This window comes from Pseudopipra pipra, chromosome 5 (genome assembly GCF_036250125.1).
Source record: "Pseudopipra pipra isolate bDixPip1 chromosome 5, bDixPip1.hap1, whole genome shotgun sequence".
Taxonomy (NCBI): domain Eukaryota; kingdom Metazoa; phylum Chordata; class Aves; order Passeriformes; family Pipridae; genus Pseudopipra; species Pseudopipra pipra.
In genome coordinates this window covers 18,979,663-18,996,439 of record NC_087553.1, presented here as the reverse complement: position 1 = coordinate 18,996,439, position 16,777 = coordinate 18,979,663, and the positions used below count along the sequence as shown (strand labels likewise).

Genomic DNA, 16,777 nt, shown 5'->3' with positions numbered 1-16,777 from the left:
CAGATATGTTGTAACACAGACATGCATAACTGATGACGGGACAGAAAAAAAGAAAAAGTGAAAACGAAACTTACACAATCGCAAAACCAGGAATTTCCAAATTTCAGGTTATTTCTGCAAGTTCTTGGTTTAGTTGAGGTTTTTGCTAAAGCACTGGTTGTCCATTTGTGCAATTGTGACAAATACAGTTTTACAGGGGGCAAAGATGGTCAAGCTCAAAGCAAGGAAAAAAATGCTCCAAAGCTGTGAAACTCAAAGGATCAGGGCTAAAACACTAATTAAACTATTTTAATTGCTCAATTTAAAAAATGCATGTTTCTCCTGCAGTCTCATGAATATGAGAGTAAATTTGTGATTTCTCAATGCTTGAGGTTAGCAACACTTTCAAAAAGGCATGAACCCAATAAGCTGACCTGCTAGCCACAGGAGGAGAGGTTAAGTGGAAGAGTAAATAACCTGATGTCTGAGTTGAAACAGCAAGAAAAACTTAGTCTCAACAAGATTTCGACCCTGCTGACACTCCTTCTAACTTGCTCTCTCAAACTCTAGTGCAGTTGAGATCTGGATCTAAGGTTCACAGAGTCCAGCCTTCTACCTTCTGATGCCTTATACCAAGTGGCAGATAAACCCAGCCTTATATTGTGGCTGAGCTAGTGTGAAAAGGAAACATGTATCCTCCCTGTATGGGGAGCTTTCTCCTTAAGAGCCCCTGCTCTGGCTGTGGCAGTTCAGACTAACTAGAAATGCCAGCAACTACCCAGATGCATGACAGAGGAGCTGGGACTACTTCAGACAGCGCAGGGACAGTGGGATGTTATGATGAACTGTACTTCATTTACCTTATATTCATAAGCAAAGTGACACATGAATGCGAGATGCCAGATGGAGTAAGCTGACTGAAAGCGGACAAGATGGGTTTCAGATGGGACCTATATTTATGCAAGACTAGAAGCCAAAGGCAGAGAAACAGCAGAAAAACTGCACAGGACAAAAGCCTCACCATACATTCAATAAAATACAGTTTCTTTCAGTCATCTTTACCTTGGCTTCCTTTGGCCAAGTCTGTAAAGCAGTGAGGCATCACATAAGGGATGCAGGTGTTCAGAGGGGCCCCTACAGATGCATGCAAGTATTTTAAGGTGTAGCAAGGATTGGCGTTTTTGTAAGTCTGGTGCAGAGAGATGCACTCTGTTCTTGTGTGATGCACTCAGCTCTCTGAATAGAGAGCACCAAGTCCAAGGGTAAAATATTGTTTTTCTCTCAGTATATGTAGCTCCAATTAACCTTATTGGAGCATTGTGGGTACACTGAGAAGATTACACTCCTTAATGTGCAGTTACAACTGTACTGTAAATGCAACATTTCATGCTTTCTATTATGGTTCAAGACCACTACGCTCTTCAAGACTGTTATAAACCTCAGAAAACAGGGGTTTATAATGGAAATGCTGAAACACTCAACTCTAAAAGCCCTGGCAGAGAGGAAATATAGTTATAAATTCAGCTTCTCTTTTCCAGCATATACATTGGCAAGTTATGAATAATAGGTATTCCTACAGTTACAACAGACAGATGTACACACCGCTTAGGATAACCTTTGCTGTAAAAGTGGAGAATGGAAAGAGCTCAAAGTGGAAAGAGCAACCTTTCATCTTGTCTCTTACAGAGTTACTGCAATTGCAATAATGACAAAACCAGCAACTGAAATTTAGTAGCCTGTGCACCAGGGTTGGATTCTGAATGCACCTTTTTAAAAAGGGTGAGTAATGTTTCTACGGTCAGCAAGAAAAAGGCACGAGCCCTCCCCAGCCCCCTTTGTTTTTTTAAAAAGAAATTGGCTATTTGGATACTGTTCAGATGACATTGCAAAGCAACCTGCTATCCAGTCATAAATGGATATTCTCTATATTCTCTTCTATATATAATCTGGTCCCTAGCTTCTTAACACTACCAAGAAGCAACATTTCAACCAGCAATTACTGGACTTGCTAACGTAAAAAGACCCCGCTCTGTTTGGCAAGAGAAAGATGGGCAGGCAACTGCACTATGACTGGGGCTGAGGCAATTGGGAATTTCTTCAGATATTAATAGCAATGGCAGAGGTGGGTCAATATAATCCCATTAGCCATATCACGCTGTTTGATTTCTGGTATGTATGAGGAAAGGAAAACAAAACCGACACAATTGCCATTTGGGAGGTATGCTGACAGGTAAACAGGAAAATCCATGCCTGTTTTAAACATTGCAGCCTGACTGGCCGATGGAGAAAGGTAGAGTAGGGAGGTCCATGTGTTTTGCTGGCACAGCCTTCACCACTAGAAGGGAGGGAAGAGAGGCACCCACCACCTGTTGTTGCTGCCTGCATGATGCTTATTGCCACCACCACCATCCTCCTCCTCCAGCCCCTGCCCTGTCTCAAGGTTTTCAGTGGTTTCATGCCTCTCTGGAGACAGTCTTGCAGAGGTTCTCATACCCTGGCTTAAGTTGCCATAGGTACTGTCAGTGTACAGAGAAACATTCAAAGTTCAGCAAGGCTGCATGCCAGGTATGATCCCTGTTTTTTATATTAGTGCTGTTCACATTTGAGAAAGTTTCTTGAATATGTAGGGAACGCTTTCAGATTCAGATGACTCCATAAGTTAGTTTCTATTACAAACGTACTAGCAGTGCCACTAATACTGTAAACAGCAAGAACATCAAATACACCGTAGGTCTATGAGGTATATGAAAAACTTCCCATGGAAAGCAGCCCATGGCCCTCCCCATTACAGCTGTTGGGATTTTTAAGGTAATGGACTAGTTGGTAGAAAGTTTAGCGCTTCTTACCAACACCTCTACCATTAGCTATAGCATCCTTGTTTTAGATCAGAGGACACTGTGTTTAACATTTCTGCATGCCTGATTGATGGAGGACACCGGCTCATTAGCTTTCTGCTTTCTGCCTTTCCGTACGACAGCACTCCTGCTGCCCAGGATGCACAAACCCAACACACCCAAAAGCCATATCTCCACATTGACCCAGAGCTGCCAAGCCTCTGAACAGGAAGCAAACTGCTTCATTGTCCAGACCTGTTCATTTCAGCATTTGGCAACATCTGCGGAGATCAACAGCAAAGCTACTTTACTGCCATTAAAATGCAATTCCCAGCAGAACTGAGAACTGCCTTTCACATCTTCTCTTGCGTGAGACCTTTTACTAGGACTAACTCCTGTCTTCACTTTCACCTTTTTTGTTTAAATAGGGTCTTGCATCGGTAGCCTTAACTAAAAACTCCCATTCTGCTCCCACAGTTTTCAGCCTGCCCACTGCTTGCTGTTTCACCCCAGAAGCAGTAGCTGAGAACCAGTGACCCTGACCATAAGTAATGCAAATTACTGTTTTGCAAAAATCTGTGGTCTTCAGAATAATTAGTAAATTATTCGTAGGAAAGGACCATTAGGGTATAACTGTGTCATTGAACCAAGCCTCTATGAATGGGGGATCTCATGTGTGTTCAGCCATGGCAGGTGTGCAGAGCATCCTTTTGCAAGGTATTTCCCAAAACTCTCTGGCAAATTTACATTCAGGTGTAAGGACTAATAGCAAGGCTAGAATATTTTCCCAGGCACCTGCTTGCCAGAGGATCACAGCTGAAATGTTCAGGAGTGTTCTACCTGGCCCATGAAGCACACAAAGCCATGTCTCCTCCTTGTGCTATGTTGACCACTGCTCTGTTTTATTAAGCAGCAGGATGAAATGGTAGCATTTCCAAGGATTTTCACTGTAGTGATCTGAACAGCCTGAGACTTTCAGTTGCCTCCTGTTTAGCAAACAGCAGATACACTGGAAGAAGGAAATGTACACAGGCAGAGACGATTGCAGCCACTTATGCAAATTTGTATTTGGCTAATTCTCTCTACTAAGACCAAGAAAGTCAACTTAAGAGAAAAAAAAATACTTAAAAAGCAAGCTTAAATTCAGCAAAAACCTGGATGTTATTCACTAGAGAAAGATTTCCACTTCCTGTAGGGAGTGGGATTTCCACCTCCACTTTTTCTATGATTGAATGATTAATTTATCCCACTAACCTTTGTCTAAAGGAGCCAACAGCCACACTTCTGCATGGCGGCAGGGGAGAATGACATCTCCACACAGCCGGTCCCACGTGCTGACAGTTCTGCCAGCCAACCCAAGCCCCGATGACTTCGCCCAACAAATGTGCCACGGGAACGACATGGCAACACCTCACAGCCAAAAGCACGGCGCGAGGAGGACTGGAGGGGACAACAGGATTTACGCCACCGCTCCTCCACCTACTCCACGGCAAGTACTAGGAGATCCTTACCTTTACAGGTCTTCCATGCCTCCTCCAGCGGTTCCTGGTTGGGCTGCCAGCAGGGAGCTGCCCTGCAACAGCCCGAGGGGAGCGGTGGGGCGCGGAGTCAGAGCTGCCTCCCACGGGACAGAGAGGTGCTTGGACAGGAGCCAGGCAGGGCCGAAGAACTACAACTCCCAGGAGGCCCCGCGCCTCTCTGCCCTGCTCCTCCTCGGCTGCCCCCCGACACGCCCTCTGGGGGTTGTAGTTCCAGCGCTGCCCCGCTCGCGCTCCCACCGACACGCTCTTGCTGGGAAGGGAGGCTTTGCGTGGCCGCAAAGGAAACTAACACTCTGAAACCTTTTAAATATTTTTTTAAAAGCTATATATATGTGTGTGTGTGTTTTATATATATATGTGTGCATTAAAAAAAAATAGCAAAACTCAGCAAATATTTTTTACTACAGTAAGGGAAAAATGGGAAGTTACTGTACTTCCAATTCTCTTTTTGCTTCTGGTTGGGGTTTGCTTTGCTGTGAAGGGAGAGGGGAAAAAGTGAGGGGAAAAAAAAGCTCATAAGCAAGTATTGCCAAACAACTTTGCAAAATCAGATGGGAAAAACTTAAATGTTCCCATACACTAATTAGTTAATGACTGGCCTCAAGCCGACAAACGTGCTGATACTTAACTGTATCCTCCACTGAAGTGAATGCAATTGAATCTCATACTCCAGTTGTTCCAGAAACTCGAGGCCTCTAGAAATTATAAGCACGGCTTAGTAATGGTGAGATTTTAAAAGTAATTAAGGGCTTATCCACATTGGGAGTTGCTGCAGAGTACCTCCACTTGCAGAATTCCCCTTCCCTGTGCTGGACATGTATTTCACGCTAACAGTGCTTTATTCTGAATTAGTTTGCCCCATTCAGGCTTTCAGTTCAAAAGCTACCTTTGCCCAAATTGAGGGACTTACGCAAGGTGAGCCTAAACTGCACGTTCTGTTTTTACCTTGTGTTTGAGCCTTTATTTAGGCATCTGTTCCCAAAAGCTGGGCATTTCTTTGGAAAGCTAGATATGAAGTTTCTCACACAGTCACTGCTGTCCTGAATTTGGGAGATCAGTAGGAACACTAAATGCCACAAGACTGACAAAAAACCCCTTTGGGAGCATGGCCCTATTTGCCTAACTGGGAATGTTTGTTTTTCTAACCTGAAGAGGAAGGCTGTGCAAAGGAGAGAAAGCCCTCCTTTCAGAGTAAAATCTGCTCTTAGTAATTAGCCCTTGTGGGTAGCAAGTATTAACAATACTTCACAGAGAACATAAAATTCATAATCTGTCCAGAGTATAGCCAAAGCTTTAAAGTTTTGCCCAATTTTTATTAATTGCATATGCATAAAAAATGTCAACAATGTTAATGTGCAACGAGCCAGAGAAGTTCTTCCAAGACCACTAGGTATTAAGCCCATGGATACACCAACAGGCCCTCTTTACTTGGGGTGAAGAGGAGGAGGAGAACGAAAGGAGGTCCTAGATAATAGGAGATAATAATGCATGAGTGATGCAGAAGGTTTCAGTGTGGAGACAGGTGGTACCCATAAAGCTTCCACGCAGCACCACACCACAGCCGTCTCTGTGCAGTTGCATGACAATGCAAGAAGACTTCCCAGATGAGGATGACGTGACACAGAGGCAGACACGGAGTCCTGCCAGAATTGCAGAGGAACCACTGCTCTGTGGCTTCTAGCTCTGAGACACAGCCCAGCTCTGCACGAGACTGAAGGGAAGCTGCAGGACTCCTGTGCCCAAGTCAATCCATTGAATGGCTTCCGGACTCCATTTGGCCCAGGGAAGGGTTTAGCTGCTTTGCAGAGCACTACAGCTCATCTTGTACTTCTAGAACAAGCACATGAAGAGCATACTTAAGCCATAACCCAGATAAGCCTTCCAGGATAATTGAGATTCTACAGTATGTGACTTTTTAAAGTAAGTTTTCGTAGACTTGCTAGAAAAATGTGAGTTTTGACCTAGCACTTTTCATTCCAAGATTTCTGAATAATCTATTTTAATGCAGGTTTAGAAAAGAAAAAGAAGATGGGGGGGAAGAGTATGTTCCTTTGACTTCAGTTCAAGTCCAAGTGATAGAAGATCTATTAATCACCAGCATGCAATTTATATCAGAACATCAGAATGCCTGTATTTAAGCAGACACATAGAAGAGCTGGAATGGATTGCTTCCCAAGATCTTGTGGCATTAAGAGTGGCGTTATGCTTGCTTTCTTTTTTTGTTTTGAACTTTTGTTTTGTTTTGAACTCTTCTTTTGTTTTGACCGAGACAATATCTCTTACTGAAAAGGAGATGTAAGAGAACTGCTTTTGTGATTGTTACTTATTCCAACAGGTATTTTGCTAGTTCCTGACTTGCATAACTACATACACCATGAATAAGTCTATTGAAACTGCTAAGGTCTGTCTAATGTTTTCATCTTCCTATTTCCCAGAACAAAAATGGTCTCAGTCATCTATTATTTGCAAGAATTCACAGATAATATCAGAATAAAGAGGAAGCGTGGATAATATAGCACAAGCCCCTCCTATTGTTTTGTTGGAGTAGGGAAATCCACTGGAGACTAAACTTTCTGTAAACATTGGTCTGATGCTGGCTGCCCTCCTTCCCTCCCTGAGGGGCTGGATGACGTGGGGAACCTCAGCCCACCCCATTCGCCTGACTGCCTGTAACTCAGAGCTGAAAGAGTTGCCATATGTAAGAGGCACAGCAGGATGAACATGCTTCTTTTCCCACATGGAAAAGAGAAGCAAAATCCAGGTGCAGATGATTTCCCAATAGCAGAAGGTAGAACAAGAGGAAAAAACATTTAAAGCCAATGGTGCCAGAGCTAAAAAATCCCACTGCCTTTCACAGGGGAGCTGGGACCAGCCTGCAACTCCTCGTGCAAAGAGGAGTGAGTCAAGTTTGCAATGCCATGCAGGCTTATACATAGCAAAAGCTTTCCATATTGCTTCCATATTTTGAAAAAGCCAGAGCTTTCCTCAGCACATTCTCTTAAACACCTAGTAGGCAAGGGAAAAATGGAGGCAGAGCCAAAACAATAACCTTGCAAACTGTTGAGCAGCAAAGCAGAGGTGTTTTCCCTGAACACCTTTCATAGCAGCACCGTGCTTTCCTGGGCACTTGCTGAGGCAGGAGCTGATGCTGCCATCTCACTCTGTCCCCAGCAGTATCCCAGTCTGCCATGCAGCCTCAGCAGATTTGCAGGGTATTTCCACTGGGGTTTAACTGACCACAGGTGAGCAGTGATCAGATGGTAAATACCCAGCGTGCACAATACTTCATTTGTAACTTTAACAAGATGTTAGAGGCTAAAGTAGAGGGAAGTTCATGGGAGAGCAGTTCCTTGTCCTAGGATCCAAGAGTAAGGGTTGTTGTCCCTCCTGTGCCTGGGGAAGGCTCTGCTCTTCTCACCCTTGCCACTTGTGGCAGATGAAATGAAGACATGGACGGAATCTGGGCCGAGGGGGAGGACAGGAGGGGCTGGATCCCCGCGGGCAAACGGCAGAGGCTCCACATTGTTCTTGCCAGCAGATGGAGCAGGGCTGGCATGGGAAGAGTGTGCTGTAGAAGTGGGAGGCCCTCCTGCCTCCATCCCTGCCTGCCCCTCTCCTAGGAGGAGCTTCTTCTACCCTACATGGATCTCCCCTTTCCTGCAGGAGGTCTTTCTCATTACCCCTCCTGGCCAGCTGATCCATTCCAAAGGTCTCTCTCGATGAAGGTAAACTTCTTCCAGGGCTGCCTCCCTGCACCGATGCCTGCAGAAAGCTGAATCCACCAATAAGGGCTGATGACTATAAAAAGCATCTATCCCTGCTTCTCCACTGGTGTGTGCATGTCCATGCACTCATGTCCACAGACACTCACCCTTTTGTTCTCTAGCTGTGGACTACCCTGAGCTGACAGAGACCTTCCACATACCTGTGACCACCCTCTATTTCTCCTATACTGGTTCAGTATCATTGTCTCTAGCTGTCAGATGGGTTATTTTCCACTCCTATTTCTGTTTCTGCTGAGTTTAAGCCAGGATCAACATGAAAGATGGATATGTTCACGTCAGGTCAGCAAATCAAACCTAGTGAGCTAAGAATAACCAGATTTCAAAGGTGAAAAAACAGAGATAGGGTGGAAATGGAGAAGAAGTACTATTTTGCTGCTTAGCCCTAGACACAGGAATGAAAAAAAACCCATATGTAACCCTCCCCCTCACAACCTCTTGCCTTACAGCCCTTTAACTCCTCCATGGGTAACAGGCCTCCTCATGGTGAAGCTGTTCATGGAATGAGGCAGTCCAGGGCATGAGAAGGGACAAGGAGGCTCTGATACCTCCTGGGTGGGCAGCGATCAGTGGGCATTATACTCAGCCAGCTGTAGTGCTACTACTGTGGGCACCATTCAATGCAAATGAAAAGATAAGGATAAAACTGTACAGAATAAATACTGTCTGGTTTGCAGAGGGAGACATTTGCTGGTAACTCCAATATTTATGCCACATTCTTCCTGCTTTCGCCTTTTGGTTTTCATTATTCTGCTTTTTGGAGTCAATTCATTCTACTTCCTCAAAAGAGCTGGAATATTTTCTTTTTTTTTTTTTTTTAGTATTTTTAAAAAGCAGCTCTTCTGTTTATGTCATATATACAATCTTCACCATCATTAAGTAAGACATCACCTGGTGTTATGCCCACAGGGACAAATACAAGCTTTGTAAATAGAAAAGTACATCAGTGTCTTATTTGCTTTATAGTAGACTACACATTTGAAGCCAAAAGGTAGTTGTGTAGTCCTGTTATGTTCCAAAACTGCCATTCTGGTGTCATTTATTTTAGTCTGTTGCAAAATAAAATAGAGATGATTGAAAATCCTAAAGCTCATACCTGAGAAAGGACAGCAAGAAATCAGCACAGATTGTATTCTTTCTTACATTTATTTGAGGGGCAGAAAGAGACCCTGCTGCAGAAAATGCCTTTGACATAGATGTTTGAATGATCTGCTACATAGACAATAAAGAATAACATTTTATAAGCTTTTTATGGGGTATTAAAAATCCGAAGTGGCCAAGTTTTCTAATGGGAAAAGCAAACTACTTCAGGAGTTGAACAGAGGCACCATCTGCATCAGAGCAACCCCAGACTAATTGACTGTGAGTGTGCTTGTCTGTGTGTGTGTGTATACACGTGTGTGTGTGTTTCAGAGAGACATTCTTTACTTCAGTTCCATTATAATTCCTTTAAATATTTATTACTGGAATGTAAATTCTGCTGAAAACTGAAGTCTTTGCTTTGGAAAAAACAGACCATCACCTACCACGGGTGTTGTCGCTCAGTGAAATAGCCAAGTCCCTTTTGGAGAAACAAAAGGATCCAGTTATATAAACAAGTCAGTGCATTGAATTATAAGAGTGGGGGGAAAAAAGAACAAAAACCTGCTGACTTCTGGTTGAACTACTCCTGGGCTATGTGTGAGCTGAAGTTCTGCAGATCTAGCAAGAAGTAGGAGCAATATTAAAATGAATTGGTTACAAATAGTGGAAATAGTCCAGCAAGCACATTTACAATGTGCAGCCCTAAGTATGGCTTTGTTTTCAGATTGGTTTGTCTTTATTTTGAATGTAAAACATTAATAAGCTTCTTAAGGAGAATGGGGATGGGAGAAAACATTGGCTGATCACCTTAAAGCCCAGGAAAATAAAAAAAGTTCTCAAGTTGCTGGATGAAATAACAAACTAGAGTGGGTTTATACTTCTTACATTGCTATGAAAGCTTTACTTCTTGATCATTTCCAGACACCAGAAAGTTATTAAAATCCACAAAGGGAAAAGAAATTCTACATTTATATGAGTTTTAAAACTTATTTTGGGACTTCAGCTTATTGCCAGTGTAATGGAGAGTAAACCTGTAATGTAAAAAAGCTAGTCAAAAAGAGTAACCAAGGACCAGTCTAATTCTACAAACATTTGGGAAGGGATTTATCAAATAATATCTGGGGTTACACTTTATTCTGGAGGGTCAAAACTGGAACAGACTGGTGTGGATAGTACCAGCGGTTAGGCTCAGATATTTGTATCACTTTAAACCTTACTGTCATTTCAAGGATATAAATAGGCTTGGAAAAATCAGATTATTGGGAGGATTAAATTGGAATCAGTGTCAGTAATAATCTATTCCTTTGTGGTGACACCAACTGAAAGAGGGAAAGTTTGGGGGAGGGGAGTAATGCTACACTGCCAATGGGTTGTGTGGGAATGGGGAATACAAATGAGGGGAAGGAGGGTTAAACAGCACAGCTCTCATGTGGCTGGTAGGCAGGGTAAGCATAAGGACAGAGAAATCCTCCTTAGAAACAGCACTGGCCAAAGACCCTGTCTCACCAAAAGCTAGTTGCAATGATGGAGTGTCAAAATACACTAGTCATTCTAGTTTATCAAATTAATACAGTCTGTCTGTGTTCTGTGCTTCCCCACTTCCAGCCCCACCACCCAGCATGCTCAAAGACCCACAAAATCATGGAGGAGTTTTTACCTTATTTCCTTTTTTTTTTTTTAAATCATATTGCCTGAATCTTTTCCCTGCAGTCTCACTCCCATTATCTCCTAACCAGGCTGGAGAAAACAGGCAGCACATACCTGACATTCCTGTCTCTGGGGACTCTGGAGTATGCCAGGCAGAGGAACATAGTGTGGTCTCCAAGCACCAGCCCCTCCATCTCCATCTCAGTTCATGGCACAGCCGGCCCTCACTCAGCCACCCACAACTGCAATCCATGCAGGTGTTGCCTACATAAGAGCTAAGCAAGAAGCAGCTGGTCCAGGCTCTTTAACATTGCCCCAAATACATTTCTACAAGTACAATCAAATTTATTCCTCTCTTTTGGATCCAGAATGATTTTGATAGCGGTGACTTTAATTTGGTGACAAATTGCCTGCTGAATTTTCTTTCATCCTGAAACATGAGAGACCAGAGTACAGAAGGTACCTTGTGTCATTGAGCAAACAAAGCATATTTAGGCTTGTTTCCCACCTAGGCTTTTGCAAGAAAGTTAAAGATTAGGTTTTCAGTCAGGAGCTCTGTGAGATCCTGCTTCCCTGATAAGCCATTTTCTACTTAGTGCTTACCCCAGGTTCACTCACCACCAGCTTGTTTAATGGGGCAGGACATCCCTCTAGGAAGGGACTAAGAACCATCATCTGTATCCGTCCAAGGGAGATTTGTCATTGGCAGCTGCTGGTTTTCTGCATGTGCCATAAGACCTACCCTTTTTGTCAGTTTTTCCTTAATGAGAAGAATGAAGAGAGAGTAATATGTGCTTACAGCCTAGAAAACCAACTGTATGCTGGGCTGCATCAAAAGCAGTGTGCCCAGCAGGTCAAAGGAGGTGATTCTGCCCATCTTCTCTGCTCTGGTGAGAGCCCATCTGGAAGGCTACCTCCAGCTCTGGGGTCCCCAACACAGGAAGGACACCGACCTGTTGGAACAGGTTCAGAGGAGGACAATTAGAGGTCTGGAGCACCTCACTTGTGAGGAAAAGCTGAGAGAATTTGGGTTGTTCAACAGGAGAAGAGAAGGCCCCTGGGAGACCTAATAGTGGCCTTCAAGTACCTGATGGGGGCTTATAAGAATGATGGGGACAGACTTTTTAGTAGGGACAGTAGCAACAGGACAAGGGGTAATGGTTTTAAACTAAAGGAGTGTAGATTCAGACTTGATATACACAGGAAATTTTTTATGATGAAGGTGATGAAACACTGGCACAGGTTGCCCAGAGAGGTGACAAAGGCCCCATCCATTCAAGGTCAGGTTGGATAAGGCTCTGAGTGACCTGATCTAGATGAAGTGACCTGATCTAGATGTCTGTGGCAGGGTGATTGAACTAGATAACGTTTAAAGGTCCCTTCCAACACAAACCCTTCCATGATTCTATGGGAAGGAAGGGTCTCTCACTGGATAGGAGTCTTTCATCCTTCCACTGACCAGCTGAGTGGATGACGCTGGGATACTGATGTTAGCGCAACTCAGGGCTTTGAGCATGTTTCAACAAATACACCTGACTATAAGCAAGGTAGTGGTGAGAAAAAAAGGAACGTAATGTTTCTTGGAATACATAACACTTCTAATAACTACCTCATACTGCCCAGTGACAGGAGCAAAAGTGACAGGGTAAGGAATTCCCAGCACTGTCATCAGGTGCTTTCCCAGAAGTTTACTTTCACTCAGTAATGAACAAATTACTTGGTCTTTTTATTGTTTAAGAAGCAAAGGTTGATATTTGGATTTGTGCATTTATAGCTTTGTCTCTTCAGAGGCTGCCTCGCAAAAGCTTCTGGTTCTTTTCACATTTCCCATTGGAATTTTTTTCCTAAATACATATTTAAATTTCTTCCTCTATTTCTTTAAATGCAAAATGCAAGCCTCTGCATCTACAAAAAAGCTCAAACGCTTTTCTTTTCTTTCTGTCTTTCAGCTCTGCTTCTGCTTTCCATTTATACTTCTGCTCAGTTAATTATTCCCTTATAATTATTTCCCTCTTTATTTACGTGGGCATGTATTTTCCATGGGAAGCTGCTGCCTGGTCCCTGGGAGTCAGTGTAACCTGACTCCAGCTCTGCTTGTTCTCTGCAAATCTACTGGCATTATGGAGCAGCCCTCAGCAATCAAGGGATAGGATCATTGGCTTGCTGGTCACTGGCTGCTGGGTGCCCACTCCCTGTTTGCCTAGTGCACCACAGCATCTGGCAATGAGCTGTCATCCCTACAGAGCCTGGCCTCAGGTGGGCTGTGAGGCCAGAAACCTGGGGGGGGGCAAAGCAAGGGAGGCACGAGCAACTTGGGAGGGTGAGGAAAGTGAGGGCATGTCCTAGTTAGAACAGCTGGGACCAGTTCATCATTGTATAGGTGTAACCCAAAACTGTGTATTCTATAGCCTTCCATGCCATTTCCCAGAAACTGTTATCAATAGACTATTTACACCCTCTGCCCAGAGCAGCCTGACTCCTCAGGCTATAAACTAGGTGTTCAGAGGCCTTCGAGATGGGAGGGTGCCCCCTGTCCTCACACCTCACACCCATTGTGAACTTCCCGCCCTGAGGGAAGTACTGGGCATTCCTGCCTGAACTGAAGAATATATAATCTTGGAGTCTTGGAACTTTTTTAACCTCTCGTGGGATCCAGAGGAAGACTGCAGACCACCACTCTCAACCAGACTGCAACCACCACCCTCGACCGGACTGCAATCACCACTCGTGACCAGACTGCAACAGCACTCTCACCAACAGGTTTTCCCCCTCTCCCTTTACTTTGGACTCAGGGGGCCCAAAGAACACCACTCTGTTTATGTCCCAGGGTGCTGGGTTATACATTTGGGTTTTGTGGGTTAAAACCAATTGTTTGTCTGTATAATCGTACTTATTGTATTGTTTTATTAAATTGTTATTCTGACTTATAATCTCTCTTTTGAGTTGGGTTCATTTCCCCTGCCGGTTTACCTTTAAACCAGCACAGGGTATCCCAGCATTGCAGGTTCCATCCCTTCATCTCCCTCAACCACTGCTCTTCTGCTGGGGAAAACAAGCTGGCAGGAATGGCAGTATGTGCTTCAAAGGGCTCCTGCCAAGCACGTCACTGAGTGAGCAGTGATATATAAAGGAAAAGTCCTAGTGAAACTAGTGATCCTTACAGCTTTTCACTCCTAAAAATTTGAGGGTAAGGAAATAGCTGTTAGGGTAAGCAGGAGATAAATGTTGGTTCATGGCACCTTCTTTATTCAAGCATTTTTGGTGTGTCCCAGGGTTGCTGTCCCATAGGCAGGGCTTACCTTTCTTCTTCATCTCTAAATGGCAGTGCCATTCCTTTCTTCTTCATCTCTAAATCATTTCCAGCTTTCTCCTTGGACATCAATTAGAACAATCAGAACTGATCGAAAAGAAGGAAGAAAAAGTTTTACACAGATGCTTCTTCAATATCCTTCCTAATTTTTTGGTTTAATTTTCATGTTTTAAAAACTTTTTTCAAATACTTCTTTGGTTGTGAAAAAATTTCCCTTTAGTCTCCCATAATCAAGTAATAATAGAAACAAAATATGTCCCCTTCAATATCCACATTAAAGAAGTTTGTGCCTGTCCCTCTTGGGAATTAGCTGCTACTGTGATCTGCATTTTTTTCATCTCAAATCAACTTTCTTGTGGGATCATATTAATTTCTCCGTAGTGGTAGAAATGGAGTTGCAGGCATTTGGTTTTCTCAGAATCTGGCTGAGACTGAATCTCTGGCCACAGCTGTGGCCAAGTTGGTCAAAGGATCTAGTTTGTCTGAGAAGCAAAGTGTCTCTTTAGTAGCAGTAGCCACAAGAAATTCTTCACATTAATGCCAGCGAGGCTCTAGAAGCTCTCTGCTTCTCAGCAGCTCCTGGTCCAAATAGTTCAAAGCTTTCCATGCTCTCTGACTGGTACACCTTCTGTGACTGTGCACAGGCTGGGAAGCAGCACCTCAATTGATTTCAGCTCTCCCAGTTGCCACAGTTTGCTGGATTTTAGAGGATATCCTATGGAAAGCAATTCAACAACAGCTGGCGTGCAGGCTCCAGGCAAAGCAGACCCAGGCTCTGTGGGCTCTGCTCCCAGTGCTGCTGGTCACAGTGCCAGTGCCTTGGGTCACCTGCCGGCATGAGGGACAGAAGCATGATATGCTCCGAGATGGAGCAATGGGCCACTCCCAAGCTCACTCACTCACAAGCCAGGGTCGCTTCACAGCAAAGCACATAACTCACTTTTTTTCAGATGCCTCGCAAGTATGAAAAGGAGTGTGAGGGAGAGGACAAGGTGTTCAAGTCAAAGGGTCCAAGCACTAGGGGGGGAAGAGCAGAATCCACACTCAATAACATTTATGCTTATCTCAATATTGTACATGGCACTTAGTTCCTGTAGCAATTTGAACCTCATAAATACCAATGACAGATAGTAATTAGCACCTCATACATACCATCAACAGATGATCTTGCCACTAGGAAGCAAAAACAAGCTTTTCATACCCAACTGGCCAAGCAAGCTTGAAGGTGAAAATAACAAGAAGATGTAAAAAACACTGAAAACAAAGATCTTTCCTTGGACTCAATATTTTGATGGAAACAAAGCCTAAACCAGCAGCATTACACTAGCCTTTGGCTCCAAAATGCCCCAAGTCAATATATATCTGGCTGATAAAAGGGTAGTTGATTGATTCATTATAGCCAAAGGCTCAGCTCCTAGGAATGGATGTTGCTTAATTTTTTTCTGGGATCTCTTTGATCTCTGCTGGAGGTTGAGGAGCAGACTCCAAATTATGAAGTATTTTTGGAATTATATTGAGACCATTTCACAGAAAAGTCACCTTCAAGTCTCCAAGATTCTCTCTAGAGACACAGGGATGATGGAAAACTTCTAGCACAACATTTTTATCTGAAAGAAGAGGAATATAGCAGATCTTAAAAGAATGGTAATCCAATCATATTTGGATGAACACTAAGATCTGGATGTAGGACTTCAAGTTTTCTACACATTAAATTAAAAGCACAAGTTTCTATGAGGGTATGTGAAAGCAATAAAAGATTTACAGTTCTCTGTAGATCAGCTAGAGGAGACAGGCATCCTATACATGGCACATGGGAGAAACTCACCTTTTAATTCAGTGTGTTGAATTCCACAGCAGTATTTATTCCAGGTTAACAACAGGTAACAGCGGTATGGCATCTGCTCCCTACCATTCCCCCTCTACACAGAACCCTCCCTGTCTCCCCATGTATCTTAGGGTCCAGAGGGTCTTTCACCTTGTCCTGTCTGCCATATTTCGGTCATATTTGCTAGGCTGCTGTAGAGCTCCTGCAGCCAGAGCAGTGGCTGAGAGTCTGATAGAATCTGGGGGTCTTCTCATCACAGATAGTGGTCAGCAGGTGAACTCACAGTTCAGTATCTGATAAGTGCTCTGGCAAAGCAAGTCACAGAACAAGGAAACCTCCTTCAGTGTAACTCTAGTAACCTCCTCCGTAATAATATAGCAATGTGGAAGGCTCCACATTCACTGACTGTTTTTACCCGAGCGTTAGAAAATATTAAATAGCATATTTAGCAAAACAAGAGCTTTCAGGTATTCTCTTTGGCATGCAATTGTCAAGGGCAGAGCTGCACATCAAGTTTGTATCTATGCTGAAACCTCTACTGACTTAATTAGAGTAAAATGAATGAAGTGTAGTCATTATAATCTGCTTTGCAGTGACACAAATGTGTAAACGCCATGTTCATATGACAGGATTGTCCAGATTTTGCATCCAAGTCTTTGACAAGAATAGCCAGGTTTGGGGGGGGAGAAGAGGGAAGGAGGAGAGAAGGGAAGATCATAAAAATTTCTCAGCTGATATTGCTAAAACGCTTGGAAACAGCCGCTAAGTCTTTCACT

General features: G+C 43.5%; 1 protein-coding gene across 3 annotated transcripts in view; it reads right to left on the bottom strand.

Annotated features, from left to right (window-relative positions):
• Positions 1-16,777, bottom strand: part of TBXAS1 (thromboxane A synthase 1) — a 264,202-nt gene that overhangs the window by 238,529 nt on the left and 8,896 nt on the right. Inside the window, exons 2-4 of one of the 3 annotated variants that reach the window (XM_064654786.1) lie at positions 15,329-16,306; positions 14,166-14,263; positions 4,325-11,819 (exon numbers count right to left, since the gene is read on the bottom strand). The gene's annotated coding sequence lies outside the window, so the exon portion shown is untranslated. Of the gene's footprint in view, positions 1-3,653; positions 4,295-4,324; positions 11,820-14,165; positions 14,264-15,328; positions 16,307-16,777 lie in introns of those variants that run through there. The other 2 variants (XM_064654787.1, XM_064654788.1) reach the window with 2 other exon arrangements.